Source organism: Anser brachyrhynchus (assembly GCF_964034855.1).
Source record: "Anser brachyrhynchus genome assembly, chromosome: 2".
Classification (NCBI taxonomy): Eukaryota; Metazoa; Chordata; class Aves; order Anseriformes; family Anatidae; genus Anser; species Anser brachyrhynchus.
In genome coordinates this window covers 37,755,160-37,775,165 of record NC_137695.1, presented here as the reverse complement: position 1 = coordinate 37,775,165, position 20,006 = coordinate 37,755,160, and the positions used below count along the sequence as shown (strand labels likewise).

The following is a 20,006-nucleotide window of genomic DNA, read 5'->3' as shown; positions in this document are numbered from 1 at the left end:
GGAAAAAGAAGGGGAGGAGGAGAGTGCTGGTTTTGAAGAAGCATTTCTAGGGGGAGTGATTTTAGCAGCAGCCGGACTTCTGCTGGTAAGTGGCTGGAGTCAGTTACTACCAGCCAGATTCTGTTAAAAATGGCACGAGTTAACAGCAGGAATACTGGAGGAATACTGCAGTGCTCCCCTGCAAGGGGTTTTGAAGGGGCCGTCAGGTTGTTGGTATTGTTGCTAATCTTTATCTTTGTACGGTGGGTAGAGATCTTCAATTTCAAGTACTGTTAAATACTGCTTGCTTTCTTAAGGATACCAAAAATCTTTGGGAATCATATTAACACAAAAGTTTTATGGAGAACTCCTTCAGGTCAGTGTTCTTGTGCACTGTGCTGCAAGACATCTTGGCTACAAGATCAGGTGCTGCACTAAGGTTATAACACCCCCGGCTCATTAGGAAAACCAGCCCTGGGTACGATAGGAAAGCAGAGGAGCTGATCTTCGGTGCTTGGTGAAGCACGCTTCTTGTTTACGTGGACCAAACACGCCACACCGATGCGTTTGTGTGGAGTAAAGGAAGTAGTCACGTGCGCTCGGAGCCCAGGCAGCGAGCCTTTGCTTCGGTGTTGGCTGCGTTTCACGGGGCAGTGCAAAGGCTGCCCAGGTGCTTGTGCGTTCCTGCCAGCCTGAAGCACGGGAGTGACTTGCTAATTTCCTTCTGTAGCAGATTGATATCTTCAACAAAGGGTCTGCTGCATTAAGTGTTGCTTTTGTGTAATTCTCAAGACTTTTCTTCCCCCTCCCCAAATCAACATCAACCTATTGATGCCCTTTGATCAAGGAGGGCTCTGTATTGCTAATTTAAGCCTCAGGATTGTGCTGGGGAGAGGCGGACCTGGGACATGCAAGCAAGCAGCTTGATGTTTTCCTACCCTTAATATTGCAATGTGATGTAAAAGCAGTGCCTGAGAACTTATGATGAGGTCAGAAATTCTGCTTTGAGGCTCATAGGGTGAAATCCCAGTTCCACTTGCAGTTGCTTTGATTGATGTAGCACACTGATAAACAAAACTTTGATCCTACAGATGCTTCTTGTGTTCGTGAAACTCAAATATTTGGTTGTTTCTGGAGGCCAACTTGATACATTTCACTTTCAGAATGGAGGTTTACCATGTGCTGAGAAGAGCAGGCCCTTCCTTGGGCTCAGCAAGCAGCCAGCAGGGACGTGCTCAACAGATTTGTGTTACTGCCTGAGCTTTGCTGCTTTGCCATCCTGCAAGGCAGTAATATTTTGCTGACCTTTGAAATAATTTAGGGTGTATGCTTTCAGAAGGGATTGTTTGCTTTCAAATGATACTAGGTATTGAAAAAACTGCAAGCCGTAGTTGCAAAAATTGCACGCAGAGCTGAACTGAACTGCACAGAGCAAAGTTTGTGCCTGTAATGCTCAATAGCAAACTGTTTGACTCTGGGACGGAAAGTGCAATCATTACAAAAGTTAGAAGCTCCAGCTTGTTCTCATGGTTCTTGGTTTGCTGTGCAATGTCAGGCGTGTTTGATAACAGATGAAGTGAACCTGCAAATTCTGTTATTTCAGGTTAAGCCATTCAAGGTAGAGATGGAAAATACAGTAAGCGTACCTTACGATTAAGGTATTTCCTCTTCAGTTGGTTTGCCTTTGTACTATCTTCATAGGTTGCTGCTTGTGTACCAGGTTCTTCTAGATGAGAGGCTGCTTTAACTACCACAACACCAAACGAGGGGGAGGTAGGCTGTAAAAGGAAGTTTCAGCTCCGTCCCAAAAATCCGTGGTACTTTCCTGTAACAAACTGCCTTGAAAGCAGTGTTTGAGGTCAAGGTTCGCTGATGTTTTATCAGCGAGAGGCGGTAAAAAGAAAGAGAAGCAACTTGCTTTTGGGTCTTTATTAATGGCATGCCGTGATCTCCTGCACAGAAGCCTTCTCAGCTCTGCATTGCTGGCTCTGAAAGGCAACATGTCTCATGGCTTTGGTCATTCAGTCGTAGTTTGTAGGAGTAGTAATGGTTTCCCAGCACAGGCAAATTTTTGCTTTAAAGAGTCTTAAGTTAGTCTCTCGATAAGGAGCGACAGTCCAGTTTTTCTTAACGGATAGGTGAAAGGTTCATTGCCTAATAACTGAGGGTTTCCTAGCTTTTCTGTTAATCATACCTGCGTATGCGCTTACAAATCGACTTTTAGGCTAGCATAAGCCTACATATCAGTATAGTTCTGCTGAAATACATGAAGCCCTGATCAAAACTGGCCGAATTTTGTCTTTAATTTTGCACCTATATATCTATTTGAGGCAAAGTTCTTTGGGTGCAGCATAGTTTGTAAAGCTTTATTTATTTATTTTTGTCTTGGAGTACATCATAGTTTTAATTATGCATTTCCTGTTTTCTCGGATCGTAAGTATGTGATAGGAAGAAATGGCAGGGCTTGTGATAATGGGCTTTTGAAAGGAATTTCTGTGGGATTTTTCTATACGACTACTAGACTGTGCTTGAGGGGATGCATTTATTCCCATAGGTCAGATGCGAGCGGAAAGGACCGGAGTATGAACAACCACTGCGAGAGGATATTAGAGTGACCACTTATCTTGAAAGTCCTTGAGCAGTGCGAGTACTGACTTCTTTATTGCCCGTTTATATCCTTCTCTTAGCTCGGATGGACCTTATTCAACTGGCAGTCAAACAAATGTTTGCAGTGTCATAGTGAACGCTCTGAATGCCTCCGTGGTTGCTATTTTCATTGGTGCCAGCGTTAGGCTTCGTTCCCTTAGAGCTCCTGCCAAGGATACATGTCCCAGGCAGTTCCTTGTTACGCCGAGAGGAGGAATGGTCTCCTGCGGCGACGAAAAGGGGCTGCTGCTGGTCGGGGAGGGGGGGATGCGGTGGGAGTGGAGTCGCATGGGGTCGCTCTATAAGTGCTGTCCGGACGTAGATTAATGAGAGAGCTGTTTACATTTTTCTGTGCAAGTCTTAGGTCAGAGCGTTCTTTAAATAATTCCTGTTGGGGATCTCGCTGAAGGCGAGGACCACTCTGCACTTCTCAACGCTTCCTCGTAAATTCTTCCTAAAACTTGCCTCTAATCTCTGAGCTGGTTGTGGGATAACCGAACCGGGAGGGTGCAGTACAGCCAGGCGTGAGGCGGGCGGGTAATTCTCTCCTTCCCAGGTTAAGAGCGCACGTGCACTGAAAAGATACGGTTCTTTACCTGGTGGAAAACTTGGAGTAACCCGAGCTCGGATTATCTTGCTGTACAAAGTAATTACCAGCTCTCCTGTTAGGCTGTGCTGAGAGGGCCTGCATCGACGGTCTGTGTGTGTGGGGGATCAGATTCCTTGGTGATAACCGTGGAGCTTCTGACTTGCGAACAAGCAGTTCTTCTGAAGGAAGAAAACAAACTTTAAAAAAAAAAAAAAAAAAAAAAAAAGAAAAAGGTTGTGGAGAGACAAAGCAAGCCTTGATGCTGCAGACCGATCCTTGTGGCAGATCCTGTTAACTCCGTGGCCTCCTGTGAGGGCATAAAGGGCCATTCATGTGGATTGCATCGAAGGCTTGTGGCCATTTCTTGGAGGCAAATATCAGGGGAGAAAATGAGGCAAATGTCCACTTGCCTGTGAAGAAGCAACTTTCTTGGCACTCGTGTAAAAGCTGATGCTTCCTCTTGGAAACGAGTATCTGTTGACACTGTGAACCAGCAATCTGTTGTCTCATGCGGATTGCTAGATTCCCAAATTTCTGTCCTCGTTTCCATTCACTGAAAGCAGTTGTGGAACAAGATGACTGAAATTAAATACCTTCGGTACTATACACTTGATATCTTCCACTTCATCTTCTGGCAGCTACTTTGTTTCTCAGCTGCTGTATACCTTTTATTTATTTTTTTCTGGTCAGCTGGGCCTTCCTGGGGTCAAACTAATATTTGATCGTTTGTTTTCTTGCTCCTGCCAACTTTTTATTTTGTTCTTACCTCTATTCCTATTTCTGGAAATTGAGTGGGAGACTTGTTGCCTTAGTTACAGTGCCTAACCATTTCAAAGTTATTTATAATGTTTGTGTTTAAGTAGCGTGTATCATAATACAAATCACAAAACTCTTAACATACTTCAATAAAAAAAAATAAACAAAGCAGTCCGTCACTAGGTGCTTACCATGTTGATTCTTGGGGGGGTTGTTTTCCTTCTTTGGGGGTGGAGGATAAATTTTAAGCTGGCATTTGGAGATATATTTGATATGAGGTGTCTAAGTGTTAGCTTTTGTGCAAATGAGGATGGAATCTTAGTACTTATGCTCCATAGCATCAGGGAATATTATTTATCTCCCCCATAATGGCACTAGCACGTTTTCCAAGCAGTGGGAATGTACCCGCATAGCCCTGCTCGTTCAGCTGTGATTGCTCAGGTGGTGATGAAATATAATGCAATGCAGAACTGACCCATTTCGGCACAAAGCCCACAGCTAACACAAGAGTGGTGAGACCGAGTGGTTGGGAGAGAAGGGAAGATGCAGTGGCTGTAGCCAGCTGGGCAGGTGTAGAGGGTTATCGAGGAAACCTTAGCAGTGATGGGCAAAATCGTTGGTCTGTGGCATCCCGGTAAATTGAGGAACCACTTGTTAGATGAAGTGGCTAATTACTAGTACGATAATGAGATGATCTTTACTGTGGATTGGATAGAATCTCTAGATTTTTCATTAATCATTTCTGCATCAGGTAGGCACAGCTACGGTCTGCTGGTGCGTATGTGGAGGGACTGAAGGACACCATGCAAAGAGAACATTGTTTGTATGACTAGAGCCCATCAATTTAGGGCAGCCTCAGCAAGTAAATATTTTTTTTTTCTCTGAATTACTGAAACTATATTTGAACTTGAGAGTTGTAAAAGCAAAGGTCTGTGTATTTTTAAAACGGGTTTGCAGTAAAACAAACAGCAGCAACAATGCGAAACCTTTGCTTATGTTGGTAAACTTCAGAACTATGTGGGGGAAACAAGCTTTCCTACCACAGAGTAGGAAAATAATGCCCCTTACTTGTAACCTGACTCTTCTTAGGTAGGAGAGCGTGGTAGAGATTGAGGTTTTGTACCTATCTGTGCCTGTTTGCGTGGTGCAGTCCATTTCTGTGCCTTGAACTGTTGTGAAGCCATCCTAAATGTTCAATATTTCCTTACTTTGAAACAGTGAGCAGTCACTTAATGGTCTTCGTAATTCCAGCAGAAGAGAACTTGTAAGTCGTTCATCATCACTCTGCAGTCACGCTTGAGGTACACTTTTGTTTGCCGGAGGACCCCAGAACTTCACTTCCATTTGGTGCAGTGAAGAAAGCAAGGGTCCGTCTGTGGTTGTTTGGTTGTTTTGACTCTGGTGAAGCGAAGATAGAATGGCGCTTTATGGAATGAAGAAAAGGGGCCCTAGCAAGGATTCGACTTGGCGCAACAAAATGGGAATTAAACGGCAGTAGTCAGAGCACTGAAGCCAAAGCAGAACTTAGAGAACTTCTAGGAGCTGTGAAGAGCTCAGTGCTTTGTTTCAAGATTTTGTTGTGTGTCCTCTATGTACCAGTACCTCTAACGGGGAGGAAATTGATCCTTCCATTCAGGAGCCTGGTCACCCAGCGGTGGGCAGCCCAAGAGCCCAAGGATCTGTCTGGCTTGTAGCTGGAAGACCCATCTGAGTCTTAGTTGAAAAAAAGCACACTTTCAGGAAGTTCTGTAGTTATTCGTATTCTAGCATCTGTAACAAATTCACAGTGAAATGTTTTTAATCCATCACTGCAGACTCAGTTTTGTGTAATGTTGGGGTAATTGATACTCTAGTTTATCCTCTCCCATCTCTAGGTCACTGTTGTCTTCCATCCGTTGCTCTGGTTAGTAGGAGGGCAGGCCACGCAAACTCCGTCTCTCTCCATCCTGAGCACTTGATGTTTCTGTCCTTCCTCTCATCTCTGTACGGTGTCCATTCCTTTTTCTCTACCTCTGTTAACACTGCGTTATCTCACCAGCGTCACCATGCAAAGTGTTACTGGTAGGAAGAAAAACAAAATGATAAAATTATTTTTCTGGCTACATTTTTACCTATTGTTTTGAATTAGCGGAGTCCCAAATCATGGTACAAGTATGCTTCAGAAATAGCGTATTAGTGCAATTTCCTACTTCTTGCCCCCCTCCTGTTCCTTTGTAACAGCAGACATCATTCAGTTCTCGCTCACTAAAACAGGAGGATCAATAAAAAGAGTTATTAAGCTTAATATTGTGTTGCTGTGCAGTCTGTTTGCCAGATTATAATCTGTATTTGTACTTTCTGATAGCTTTCATTTCTTCTGATCCCGTCTCAGATGCCGGTGCAGTATTTTATTATACAGCACTGCCCTATCTCTTGCTTTTTTGAATAGTGTTCCTTCATTTGTGGGGGTAATTTTCAGTATTAAGGAGGACTTGTAGGAGAACAGTTTCTCTTCTCACTTTTGTCACCTGCAAGGTTGCATGTACTATAACTGTGCTGCATCATTCCCGATCCTGTAGTAACCACCCAGCTCATCATTTATTTCTTGCCTTCCTACCCCCAAGGTGTTATGTTTTCTGTTTCCTTCCACCTGCAAGCACACAGCCTTTTGCAGACTGTTATCTCTTAGGTCACAGACCGAGAGGCCTATTAAAAAACATTTTTTCAGGAAAAGAATACGTAACGTTTTGTGGCTTGTGCATAGACACTTATGGCTAGTCTTCTTTTTACAAGAAGTTTAACAAATGACAGTTGCTACAATCAGGGATGCAAATAGTCAAGCTAATGTACTCCAGAGGAAATAGAGTTTAAAAGAGGAGATCTTTCAATGCCCTCATAATGAAAGTGAAAGAAAGGTGAAGAAGGGATTTGTAAAGCGGTGGAGAGCAAGGAGAAAAAGGGTGAGGACCTGGCATTGTCAGTATTGGTGAACAGCAAATCTACTCTTCTGATGAACTTCAGGGCTTTATTACAATTATCTGAAAACCAACAGTTATCCAGCTCTCCTGTGGAGCTCCATTTGCAGTGACTTCAACACATTGGTTCCTTTTTCTGCTTGTTGTGCCTCCCTACACCACAGAAAGGGGACTCTCCCAGCATCTGATCTTGAACTAACACTGTGAATAATACAAGGAAGAAGGCTGCCTACTGTTTTTCCTACAACAAGAGATGTGGAAAATGGTTTTGAGTGAAGAACGTCGAACTTGTAGTTTTGGAAGAGTTACTTACCTGCCTGGAGCCCAATCTTTTTCTTTTTTGAATGGGTTTCAACTTTGCATATTCTGAATTGGCTGTTTAAAGAGTCACAACGCTTATCACTTTTTGGGCAGTTGTGGCTTGTTATTTTTCATAGTTTGCATTTCAGCAACGTTGTGAGTTCTCTCCAGAAGCTCAATAAAATTCCTGCAATGTTACATAGGTGTTAAAACTGTTTTAATAATCGTTGAAGTATTACATGTGTTGCACACAGAATTAAAGAATGACTGCTGGCATCAAAGCAGAAGTACCTCGGGGTCTGACTCTGCGCCCACAAGTAGCTACAAAATTTTGCAGAAGGTCTGACAGTTAAGAAGATGTTCAGTACGTCTTCGTATTTCAACTTTAGCTTCGTTTGTGTGTTGCTCTCTTTCTGTCGCGATGGCCGTAGAGATTCCTGAAAGCGTTTAGGGTGCCTCGCTGGTTTCCCGTCTCGACATCCGACCCTCGACGTGGGGGAGCAGGGCGATCGCTTTCCTTCTGTGAAGTTCTCCCCTGGAGCTTATGTAAGGCGAAGAAATCCTAGCTGTGGGAATGCCGGGAGGAGCGGCGAGGCCAGCGGTGCCCGCGGAGCCTGGCCGCCTGCCAATGCATCACTAGCAGTGCTGCCCTCCGTGCTCCTCGGAGGTGTCGCAAAGTCGTTTTGGAGCTGCCGCCCTGCAGAAACCTGGCGGCTTGCCTCCGCAGTGGCCGCAAGCAGGAATAAATCTTGTAGGCCTCAAGCTAGGCCTCGCAGCAGCAGTCAGCCACAGTTAACAGAGCCCGAAGACAGAGCCAGCGTGCCTGCAGGAGAGATCTGTGAGAAGCGTCTGCTCAATTTCAGCCCTCTACACTGTGGGAGCCCTTGTTGCCTTTTCCTAAAATGCAGGTACTTCAGGCATGTTCACAAAATGGCTTTTTTTTTTTTAATATACAGCTACAGTGTCTAGTATTTCTCTTATGTTGCCTGGCACCACTCACTTTTGGGAAAAGTAGGTTGCAAAAGTAATGGGTAATTGAAGAAAAGAGGTGGGATTGTTGGAGTGATTTGCCCCCAAGACTTCATTACCCGCTGTTGTGCAGGGCGTGACGTGTGTCGTGTGGCTGGGAGGCAGAGCAATGCCACAAAGTCCCTGCTGGAAATGCCAGCTTCTTGCTCTGAATGATGGATCGTGTGGGGCAGTTGCCATGCTGTATGTTTGCCCAGGCTTGTTATTTTCACCAGCCGAGGAACGATGAAAATGACCAGCAAGAAGCAAGGTTCGGAGGCATTAGGATATGGTTTTCTTATAATTCTGTTCTTTTAAGAGGTTAATTAACAGCCGAAATTGCTCATTATGCATCTTGGAAATTATCTGCCATAGTGAAGGCCAACATTTTCAGCTGACAGCTAGGAGAAGGAACTCCAGATACTTTCTGGTGTAGGGAAGGACTTTCTCTGTGTGTGTGGGAGGGACAAGAGGAATGTATTGCCTGAATGGGCCCTAATCTTTAAAGGTGGGCAGGAGGGTAAGAATTTCATCAGCCAGGATGGAGTTTTAATGATGTGCTTCTCCTGGATTTGTGTTGTGTTTCTTTTTTTTTCCTTTTCTCCCATTTGCAAAATCTCTAACAATAAGGATTGAAACTCCCTGGCTGCTAATCTCTTGCCTAAGGCCATGGTTTGATAGGTGCTTGCATGTGAGTTTAAGCAGTTGCTCATTCTTTTCCTCTGCAAAGCCGTGAAAAGGCAGGGGAGAGGCTGTTTAGGTTAGCATGTATGACTGCAAAGTTGTTCCTTGAAAGTTTCCTAAGTAGGAGCTAGAAAAGACTGCTTTGCCTCAAATAAACTCACTCTAATGTCTTCCTTTGTGACAGAAACGTAATCAGAGGTTTCCTTTGTGAACGTCCTTTGGGTTTTGGCAGGGGAGGTGAGCGGAGGAGCTTGGGCGTAGTCTGCCTGGGACTTCTCTCTCTGGCAAAGTAACTTGAATGCTGGTCGCCTGAAACTTATTAAAATGTGCTTTGAAACTCGGCAATGTGATTGATTTTCTTGTCTGGTTTGTGATTGTTGTGGGGTCTGAGTGTGGTTGTGAATTCCTCTTTAATGGTGAGAGAAGCTAAGGTCCCAGGAACGCCCGCTTTGGTTTATGACATGTCATGTTGCCTCTTGCAGTCACTGTGAAAACCCTGAAACAAGCAGAGTACTGCTGTAACGTCCTTGTTTACCACATGTGCTGCCTTCTGGGACCCTCCGCTTTTTCCCATCTCGCATATGACAGCTGCGTGCCAGTTCTATTGCAGCTTTTCTTTGTGTTTGCTTTCTTCCCCCTTGGGCCGATCATGTCTTCTGCTGCTCACGCTTTTACAACCAGAGCCCTGAAAGTGACACGGAAGAGACTTTCTTTCCTCCTATCTCTCATCAAGAGGTTCCGAGATCGTGTTCAGATAATCCAGCTACCTGAAAACTACACCAAAAGCAGGCTGAGCTTGCTGCAGGCTTTTCCTTCAGAGGAACGTGTATGGACAGAAAGCCCTTCAGCTTCTTCCTAACTCCCTCGTGTGCTTCTGTGTGCGCAGCTCCAGTTCTTGGACACTGTCCAGTGAGAGCTCTGAGTCACGCCTGTTGTGACTAGTGATCCCTGTATCTCCCTGCACAGAGATACACGTTCGGGGTAGGGAAATATCTAATAAGAAAATACGCCGGCAGAAAAATGAGTTAGTCGAGATAAGCTGAAATAGTAACCGGTCACTTCTCTACGAGTAATCAATAAAGCAAAAATAATTGCGTGTCAGGCTAAGAATAAATGGAAGTCTTCTGTAATGGGAGAAAAACTATTTTAATCTGAGCTCTGTAGGAAATGGGAGTATAAAATACTAGTTAAATTTATTGTTTTATATTTCAGTTATCACCTAGGATATGGTTTTGTGAGTGCCACAACATAAGTGCATTGGTTGCACAAATATTTTTATCAGCAGCTAAGGAAGATAGCACTTTAAAACACCATTAATGAAAACCTTACCCAGATGGACTGTTCCACACTTCATTCTGTTTCCCAGTTTGATCCCGATACAAAGCAGTTTAATTCAGTGGGTTATGGACGATGCTATTCATGCATTTGACTCTGGTTTAATTTTGTGGAATAAACAATGATACAACTACAAAACTTGGTTTAAAAGTGGATGTCTTTTGACTGTAATGCACTGCGAATAATTACCTTGGAAAATAAGGGTACAATGGAATTGCACTTAACAGTCTCTGCTAAAAATCATTATCAATATAACACCTGTATGCTTGTTACCATGTAGCTGTTGTAAATTTTTTGAGCTAAAAACCAAAGAACCTGTAAGATAAAAGTCAGCACCCGTATACCTCCTCACTTTTTTTAGTAGCAAGGAAGACTTACTGAATGTCAGGTTACAGCCTTTGCTTCATGCTTGTTCTTGAAACTGCTCATCATCAGCATTTATTTATTTATTTATTTATTTTGCCTAAAAATATTAGGCTGTCATGGAGGGGCTGCTTCAGGGGGAGGCCAGCTGTCTGAGCTGTGGGCGTTGGAGCAGATGACTGGGGGAGAGCACCAGCACCATCAGTGCTGCCCCTAATGGATGTCAAAACCCACATCAGTGCCATAAAAGGTGTAAAAGATAAGCAAAGGAGCACTGGGCTGCAGGGGAAATGAAAAAAAAAAAAGAGAGATTGGTAGACATTTAATAAAGAAGTATTTTTGCAAAATGTTAATAAGAAAAGTAGTTTGATATTTAAGAAAGCTTACCTAAGAATCCAATTCCAAATCCCCCCTTTGTAAGAGGGAAATTGGAGAGGATAGCAGAGTCTGAAAAATCATTTGCTATGTTCAAGTAAATGAAAGTTATTTAAAGTAAGCAAAGTTTTGAGAACTCTTGTATTATGTAGCTTTTCATGTTTTAAAAACTCTGATCAATGTTGCAAATTAAATGTCATTTGTGGTAATTTTTTTGCTAATCTGTACTTAATGTTCTTTATCTTATAAGAGATACAGAGTACTTTCTGTTGTGCTTTTCTATTATGTTGTACAAAGGTTCGTGGTGATAAGACTAGACAAAAGGTTAATCTGTTTTCAGTGTGGTTTATTGGCTTGGATTGTGGGAACTTTAAGGGAAAGCTCTGCTTGGGGATGTAGAGAACAGGACAGGGAAACTTTTAATTTAAAAATTACTTTAGGGAAATGCAGGAGTCTAACTTGTTAGGATCTAAAAATGGTATCTACTGGTATTTAAACAAATCAAAAATCATACTGAAGTGGTATATATTTGTTGCCAAAGGGTTGGATTTGAAGTGCTTCACCAACAGAAGTCACGGGCTACGCACTTGGAACGAATGTGTGAAACATTAGACATTGGTAGTCTCTTTTGGAATAAATGGGGATTTCCTTACTCTTACTCAGTTTGTTCAGTGTTGAAAACCAGAAGTTGAGGAAATGAAAAGTATCCCCTGGGAAGCAAAGGCTGACAGAGTTGTGCTAATCCTAAAACGCTGACGGACTTGGTGACCATCTACAAGTGATTGATCAAGGTCAATAACTGTCTGTAGTATTCCCTTCGTACAATAACTGTGCTCAGCATTTTGGGAAGCTTTTTGTATTAGTGACATAGATAACTGAAACAACCTGCAGATGTTTTTTGGCTTTTTGGTTTTATTAAATGGCCTGATGAAATCATAAATTAAAAACTACAGTAAAAGTAATAAAAGCCCAATAATTAGCGCATCTTAACTGGTACCAGATGTTATTTAAGCGCATTCGAAAAGCAAAAATACAAAACAAGATAATTTACTTTGGTTTAGTAGGACTTTTAAACTCATTTCTGCCTGCGTTTAGATGAAGGGCAGACCCGGTGAAATCAGTCAGCTGTCCTGTGCTGGTGAAGCGTGAGTGCTAGAGGGGTGAGCCTGGCGAGTCACGGGGGTGGTGTGTGCTTCTCTCCTCAAATCTTTAGTCATAGCTTCTTGTCTCTGCCCCATAGATGGATTTAAGCTCTCTAGGACCGAGGGCAGAGCAATTGCTTCAGTGTTGCTTAACCGCTGTGGTGCATGAGAGGTGTGGTGCGTTCGCTGGAATATTCAATTTATAGGACGGTGCTTTTGTCTCTGGCTTTGGGTGTTCTGGATCACACCCTACCAAGCGCACATCACCTGTTGGTTCTGTGTTTGAAAGGTCTTACTCTACCAGTCTTACTCTACCAGTCCTCCCCCTCCTACCCATGTCCTCTTCACCTCCAAAGAAGTGAAAACCTTGAATCTGCATGTGGCACAATTCTCTTCTGGTTCTTGTCTGGAAAAATCCAGCTGCTTTTCTTTTAAGCACGTTGCGCCTAGGTTTTGGGGGGTGACAGTACTTTGGAGGTGAATTCTGCTTTGTCAGTATAAGGCCACTGCATCTATAAATGACATGGTCTTTATGGGTTTAAGTAATCTGACGTAGATTGACGGCATTAGTTAGTTTGGATCAATTTTCATGGGAATGTCGTGTGTCCACCAGGCAGGTGGGCTTTGTAGTAATAATTGGCCTGTCTTCTTCACATCTCTTTCGGTATTCTCTTGTCTATGAAATGTAGTGATTTTTTTTTTCCTTTTGATATATATTATTTCTTGATTTGCCTTGCAAAAATCCTTTTCTTTTTTTTTTTTTTCTTCCTGTGATGACTGCATCCTGCCATTCTTGAAAGCTGTGCTGTCTCTGACCAGACCGAGATGACCGGCTGCTGGCAGGCAGAGGCACCCAGCTTACCTCCCTTCGCAGCCTGTACCCGTGTGGTGGAGTCAGCTGTGGCACTAGCGTGTGGCAGGTGACAACTCCCATTTTCCTCCTGTATTCGCGTGGAAGTGCCAGTCATGACTTAAGCTTAAAACACTTGGCATGGTGCAGGTGAGGGAGGCATTTGGCTGTTGGACTGTGCCTCCTGTCCAAGCAATTGTTCTCTTCCCTGGAGGAAAAAAAGTTGTGAAGTGTATGGAAGTGTCCACTGCATTTCCCATTGAGCCACACTGAACACGATAACGCAAAGCATGCTTTTTGCTCAGGTATTTGACTTGTCATTGACTGATAGGGGCCTCTGGTAAGGCCTCGTGCTGCTACATCCATACTCTGAAAACGTGCCTCTCAGTCTGCTGGTCTGCTCTCCTTTAGAGCTTGCATTTGGGGGAAATAAAAGCTGTAGGTCACTGAGCTGTATCAAAATCTTGTATGGCTACAGTTAATACAGTTAATACTGTAGCCATACAGTTAATACTTAGTATTCAGACGACAAATGCTCCTTGGCTTGCTGGCCCTGGTAGTAGAGAATTGACTCTAATGCGCTGTTATTATACACTGCATTATAACACTTCCTCATTAAAGACCAAGGGAGGCCATTTGGATGCACTTCTGTTTTGGCTTTAAAATTTACTCTAAAAATACACGTTTGAGGTTTATTGCTTTCTTTTGAGGGTGGTAGTGAGGTAATGGACAAGTCTAAGGAAGCTTTTGCTTATGGTGTTTTGTTCCTGTTAGGGAATGAGCTGGATGTTTCCAGTGGGCATCCTTTTTTATGCCTGTCACTTGATTTCATCCCACAAATGCATGTTTATTGTTTGAATTGGGTCTGTGTTTTATCGTTCTGTCTGAAGGACCTCTAGGTTCACTGTAGTTTCTAAAATGCTCTTAAATTCTTCTTCCTATTTTTCCCACCCCCTTACTTGGTTGACTGGAATTATTAAAATTCAAACGTATGGAAATTAAATTCTGATGATTAAAAACAATGAGTTTAAAAACTATATCTGTAGAGGTAATTTGCTGGTAAAAGGTTCCCTCAGCAACTGCCACACTGCTGTCTGGTAAATACTACTGATCAAGTGTAATCTCTGCTCCTTGGCAGATACCTAAATATGGTATGCTTTTTTTTCCCTCTAACACCCATTTTTAACAGTTGTTTTCCCCTGGGTGTGACAGCAATGTACCAGAAAGTCAGTGTTTAGTGTTAATAATCTGAGGAATTTTAACTCTTCCTCAACTTCAGTCCTCTTGCATCTCAAGCACAAAGGTTTCTGTGCAGCCAAACTGTAACCTATGGGGTTAACCTACAATGGACAGAAGTGGTCATCAGCCTTGCAGTTGGAGTTAAATATCTCTGAAACTGTGTTTTCTTTGATTTTAATGTGTATGGTCACTTCTTGAGAGTTGTCTCTTCTTTGAATGTGACAAGCATCTGTTCAGATCAGGGAACATTACTCTTTTTTGGTCTTACTGAAGTATAATGTTTTTGAAAAGTAGCTGTCCTAAACAATCCATCCTGGTTGGGAACTTTCTTGGTGGGCTGATTTATGTATGAATTGCTGTGACTCATAGCACGCTTCCTTATTTTTATCCAGATAATTACCTTGCTAAAAGATGCGCGAAATACTATATAAAGATTTGTTATGTGAGCTTAAGGAGCCCTGCTATTGTCTGTCTTTTTATTTGCCCTCTAACAGTAACGTCAGATCAGAATTCATCTTCTGCTTGCTTTGATTTCTTCCCAAATTTTTCCATTGAAATTCTTTTGGAAATGCTGACCAAGGAATATTTTAAAAGCAAAATTGAAGACCATTAAGATGGTATCTGAGCTGCAGTAGGTTTGTTGTTTTTTTTTTTTAAGCTGTGTCTATCCCAGCTGTATCACAAGAAATGTGAAAGTTGACATGACTTTTTGTGTATACAATTATTGTTTTAAGAGATGTGTGTGCATACACAGAAATAACATGATAACGTGTAAGTAAGGGCTTCTGGAATCTCTTGAGGACCCTACTCCTTTTCTGCCTTTATCATTTTTCATTTTTTAATAGCGGTGTGAACATCAGAGGATCAACATGTGTTTTCACTTACATCTTTTGGGATGCTTCATAGACTTGCAGTCTTTCTCCAGCCTTGCAGATTCATTATTTCACCTCTTCCCTTTTTCCAGGGAGCTGTTCAAGCTCTATGCTTTTTCCTGAATAGCAAATCATTAAGTAGGATTCAACAGCAGGAGTACTCTTAAATCTATTTTTGAATCTACTTTTATTTAAAAATTGGATGGTCTTTGCCATGATCTCTGATAGTTCTGCTGATTCATAATGAAACAGTTTGAGCTACTGCTTCATTTGTCTATGAAGCTCTTTGGGGAAGCAGTCCTTGGTAAACAGGTAAAGTCACTGAGGAAATGGCGTGACATAGTGTCCATCTGTCCATCTGGCTGCTCCCCTCTCCCTCCATCAACTTGGCTCACGGTATTAATGATTTTAGTTATATCTACCTGCCTGTGAACTGTGATTACTGAGGGCAGACATCCAAATGAGTATCTGCTGCTGCTAAACCTGATGGGAATTGTAAATGTTATTAATATAACCTGCACAATGATCTGAAATAACATGCCTGATTTTGACCAAGAAAAAAGTTAGAGGGTCAAGTAAATAAACCATAATAAACGCATCAGATTTCTTATAAGATTTGAAAACAAAAACAAAAAACACAAATCTTTGTTAGTTATATGAAGGCATGAAAACTAGAAGGAGAAAGTGATACACTTTTAAATTAATTTTACATTTAATGCTTCTCAAAGGTTGGGTATAAATATAAACAAATTATCACAACAATTTTGGAACGTCACATGGATCTCTTTTTTCCCCCTCCCAGCCCCTGAGATATCCAGGAATATCTTTGGGAGAACTTGATGTCCTTCCTGAAAGTAGTCTGGTTTAAGTGTAACCATCAGAAATAAGCTCTGTGTTCATCCTAGGTTGAAATGTTCTTTGTTATCATTTTGTACTACAAACTCTCATCGGATGTAAAAAGGTGGTGTGTTAGGCAGCCAGATCTGTTGACTTGCATCTCCTGAGATCCAAAGTAAAGCTTAGTTTTGTGCTTTTATTAGAACAAAAATAATGCTGTTAAGTTCTACCTTCCACGTGCTTTAGTATTAAAGAACTTCTAAAGAGAAAAACAAAACCAAATACCCGAACTTTGTACGTTATTCCAGTATTAGTACTTTGTTTCATTAAAAGCCCTTATACTTTAGTTATCACTTCCACAAGTTCTGTTTCCCACCCACACCTGTGCTTTGGAAATGGCACCCTTGTGTGGCATGGTGCTGCAGTCCGTAGCGAGTGCTTCATCATTTTCTTCCCCTCGGATACTGCTGTGAGTCATCTTTTTGGATGAGATTTCCGCCCCCCTCACTGGGGTTGGTCTTGCACTGTGTCTTTGCAAGGTCCTCGTTGTTTCTTGTGAGGTGGTTACGACACTCACTGCTGCTCTGCACTTGATGTAGAAAGCTACTTGCCAGTGTTTATTCTGTATTTCTTTTTCTTTTGCCAATGCAATATGTCTTGCCTGTGTAATAAATGATTATCTTAAATAGCTTCTCTGTGAATTATTGATGTTATGGAATAAATTCTTGCTCACATCTGTTTACTTTCTACCTTGATTGTCTTTCTCATTACTCTGTATATAGATACATTTGTATGAAGTGCAGCATTAATCAGCCTCTGCAATGTCTTTATACCCGACACTATAGGTACTTTTAGATTACTGGGGTAGAATCCTGCAAATATAATTTAAGAGAATGAAACCTTCAGTGTCTGCTGCTGTGGATAGTTCTTATTTTAACTGGTAACTGTGCCTCTGCTCCCCAGCTAACATGCCTCTGTAACATTATGAACAGAGCGTCACGTTGCTTTGTGTTCTCCTTGCTATCTTGCCAGACTACCCTCTGAATGCGAGTACAGATGGTATGACTCATTTACACTTGTCCCAAGCAGGCTAGGTACTTCACACCAGGCGTGTGCCTCCAGCTTTGGAGTCCTGTGAAAAAGATAACGCTTCCCTCCCCACCTCCTTCGCTAGAATTGTTTTCTTGTAGTTCAGTCGGATTTTAGTTGACCTTCTTTTTATATTATGCATGTGTTCTTTTTTTTTCTAAGTTGTAATTGAATTAATTTTTAAAGCTGTCAGATTTCTGCTGATTTTGCCAAGGCCACCTTTAAAGAGGGAAAATGAAGGTTACCTAAGGAAATCGTTCGGCCTTTTGGATCTAGAAAACATCATGGGTTGCCATAACCCTGCCCCTGCTGTTTCTTCAGTACGTCAGAAGTGCAGACAGCCCTCTTGTTCCCACTGTATTAGGAAGCCAGCGTGTTCTGCAGCTCGGGACTCGACTGGCTGGGGAAACATTTTGCTTCTCAGATGGGCTGAGCCTGGCAGAGCTTCAGAGATGGCTGGGCCTTCTGATGCGGTGGGTCCCAGATCCTCCCCTTTCCTGTTCAGCAGCAGGGAGCGAAAAGGAGACTCCAGAACTTGTCTCTTTGGGTTGGGGAGGAGTTATTTTCTTTGTTTAGTAGGATCATTCTCTCCCCTTCTCCACGCCTCAGCTGCAGATCTTCTCGTTTAATTTCTGGGAAGCATTCAGCGCATTGAAGGCGCAGCACCCTTGGCACTCAGGCAGCAGAGGTGAAGCGAGAACATGAGGCAGAATGGCCAGCTGGCGTGTGCTGAAGTGCCTTTGTTCCTTCAGTCTGTCCTGGTTTGCTCCACTTGGAGCCCAAAGCCATGCTCTGACCTGCGGTGTCTGCTTGAGGCCAGTGGTGGTGGTGGTGGCTCGGCCTCCCTTGGCCCCGCGCCTCCCCTCACCCCTGGGTCGCCATTTTGTCCTTTCCCCTCAGCACAGGATTAGGCTGAGCCTTTGCGTGTCTGTGTACGCATCCCCCTGAAAGTGCGCTTTAAGTGAGGTTTTAATAAAGCCGATGCACCTTAAAGGCTGTACTGTGCTGTGTGTGTGCTGTACAACAACAAGCTTTGTTTGGGTAGGGGGGAAAGGATGGAGTGCTCATCTTCTCTACCTGACGTTATTTTCTATTTTTCAGTATTACGGTCACTCTTCTGTAATTCCTGTGGAGTGTTATTTCCTAATGTTTGGCCTAAAGTAGTTACCCTGTCTCCCTAAAGCATGAATAAAAATAGTTTGCTGTTTAAAGCTTAAATTCTTTGTTCCAGAGGTCAAGTATCTGAATAATACCAGCTTACACATGGTACAGAAATACAGTAGTACAGAAGCTTTATTAGTTGTTTTGGGCAGGGCCACTGTAAAGAAATGACTTTACTTGTTATTAAAATCTTGAAATTCTTACAAATCAAGATTTAATATACAGAAAATAAATCCCAAAGAACTGTAAATTTTGTATGAATGATGTGATATAGCGTATCATAATTTCTATTAGTCATAGGTAAGTTTGGCATGAGTACAAATAATGCAAAATAAAGCTGTTTACAATGTGGTTACAGGTGTAAAGCATGCTAGTTTGTTCATGTCTCTGTACAAGACGTGTATGAGAAAAGACAGGTATCCTGGTAGTGTTACCCATGTAGTAATGAGCTTTTGCTACAACGTTAACAAGAGGATGTAGTTCTCATCACATCTTCGTGCTTCAGTAGTGGCAGTTTCAAACATTTTTTGGTGCTTTTGTTAAATTGTTCATTCCGATTTCTAATTTATTTCCTTAATATTGTTGTTTTTAAATGAGTAAAGACTGTCAGGTTCATCAGTTCATTATCACAGGCTGTAGTAGCACTGATTGATAGGTCTTTGCTAGGTGTGGTGTTGCCTTTCATGTGTAATAGTTTCAAGCGGTGGAAGAGATACTAATATGAGAAGTTTAAGTTGGTGTAATGAGTTTCTGGTGAGCTGGTAGTCGGCCTTTTCAGACAGTGGTAGTGCTCTCTGGCTTTCCAGCAGTGCTTCTGTGTCGTGGTTGCTGGAAATTCAGCTTGGGAATCCTCTTCAGCAAGAATTTGGCAATTTCAGTGGGGATAGGTGAGCCAGTAAACGTCAATCAGGAAGACCGAAGAAGAGCTCTTTGAATTCTGAGCCTTTAATGTCTACTCGAGTGAGTGAAGTCAATAACTTTAAAATGTAGGTCCCTGTCCTAACTTTGTGAAGTAACTAGAGCCTTCCAGGAATTCTGGCACTCGTTTGAGAGATGCATTATGTGCTAACTGGAAATTTTGTGTAGTGTCTCAAGTGTTATGGTTTTCTTTGGTGTGCTGCCACCAAGTGACAAAACTTGATATTGCTGCTTTTTTGGAGTAATTTCCAAAATCTTGCTTGTTTCTTAGACTGAAAAAAAAATATTACTTTATGGTGTGCTTTTTGTCCACTTGCATATAATATTCGAAAATACTGTTTGGAGTAACATAACTACTTGGGTAATCTGACTTAAAGTTCTAGGATGGAGGAATCATCAAAACAAAGTGTTTTCATTGCTGCTGTTTGGTTTGGAGACGAAAGGTTTTTGACAGTTACTGGAAAGAATTTGCAAAAGTTCTGGGGTGAAATGGGGATTGTTTTCTTCGCTTCTTAACTGCAGTACAAATCCAACATAAAGACCAAGCACAGAAATGCTCAGATCAGATGACAAAATTTGTCAGATCTGAGAATGTTCATTATATATTAGAAACAGAGTTTTGAATCCTGTCTGATATTTCTGTTCAGGATCTCTTTTAATGAAGTCTGACCAAGGTAATGGATATGTTTAATATTCTGACTAGTATTTAAGGTAACATTATTTGAAGATGAAACAGTCTTAATTATTCACATTAGCAGTAGATGGAAAAACTCTTCTTCATTCTCTTTGCAAACACGTATGTTAAGCTCAAAGACTGTTTTCGGCACCAAAGAAAAAAAGGTGTTTAAAGCAAGTCTGAGCAGTGGGGTGCTGCATAGGGATCTGAGCAACTGGAAGTACTACCGTGTA

At 42.1% G+C, this 20,006-nt stretch overlaps 1 protein-coding gene across 1 annotated transcript in view; it reads left to right on the top strand.

Annotated features, from left to right (window-relative positions):
* Nucleotides 1–20,006, top strand: part of ANKRD28 (ankyrin repeat domain 28) — a gene marked incomplete at its 3' end in the record, with an annotated part of 119,436 nt that overhangs the window by 1,106 nt on the left and 98,324 nt on the right. The window lies entirely within an intron of this gene.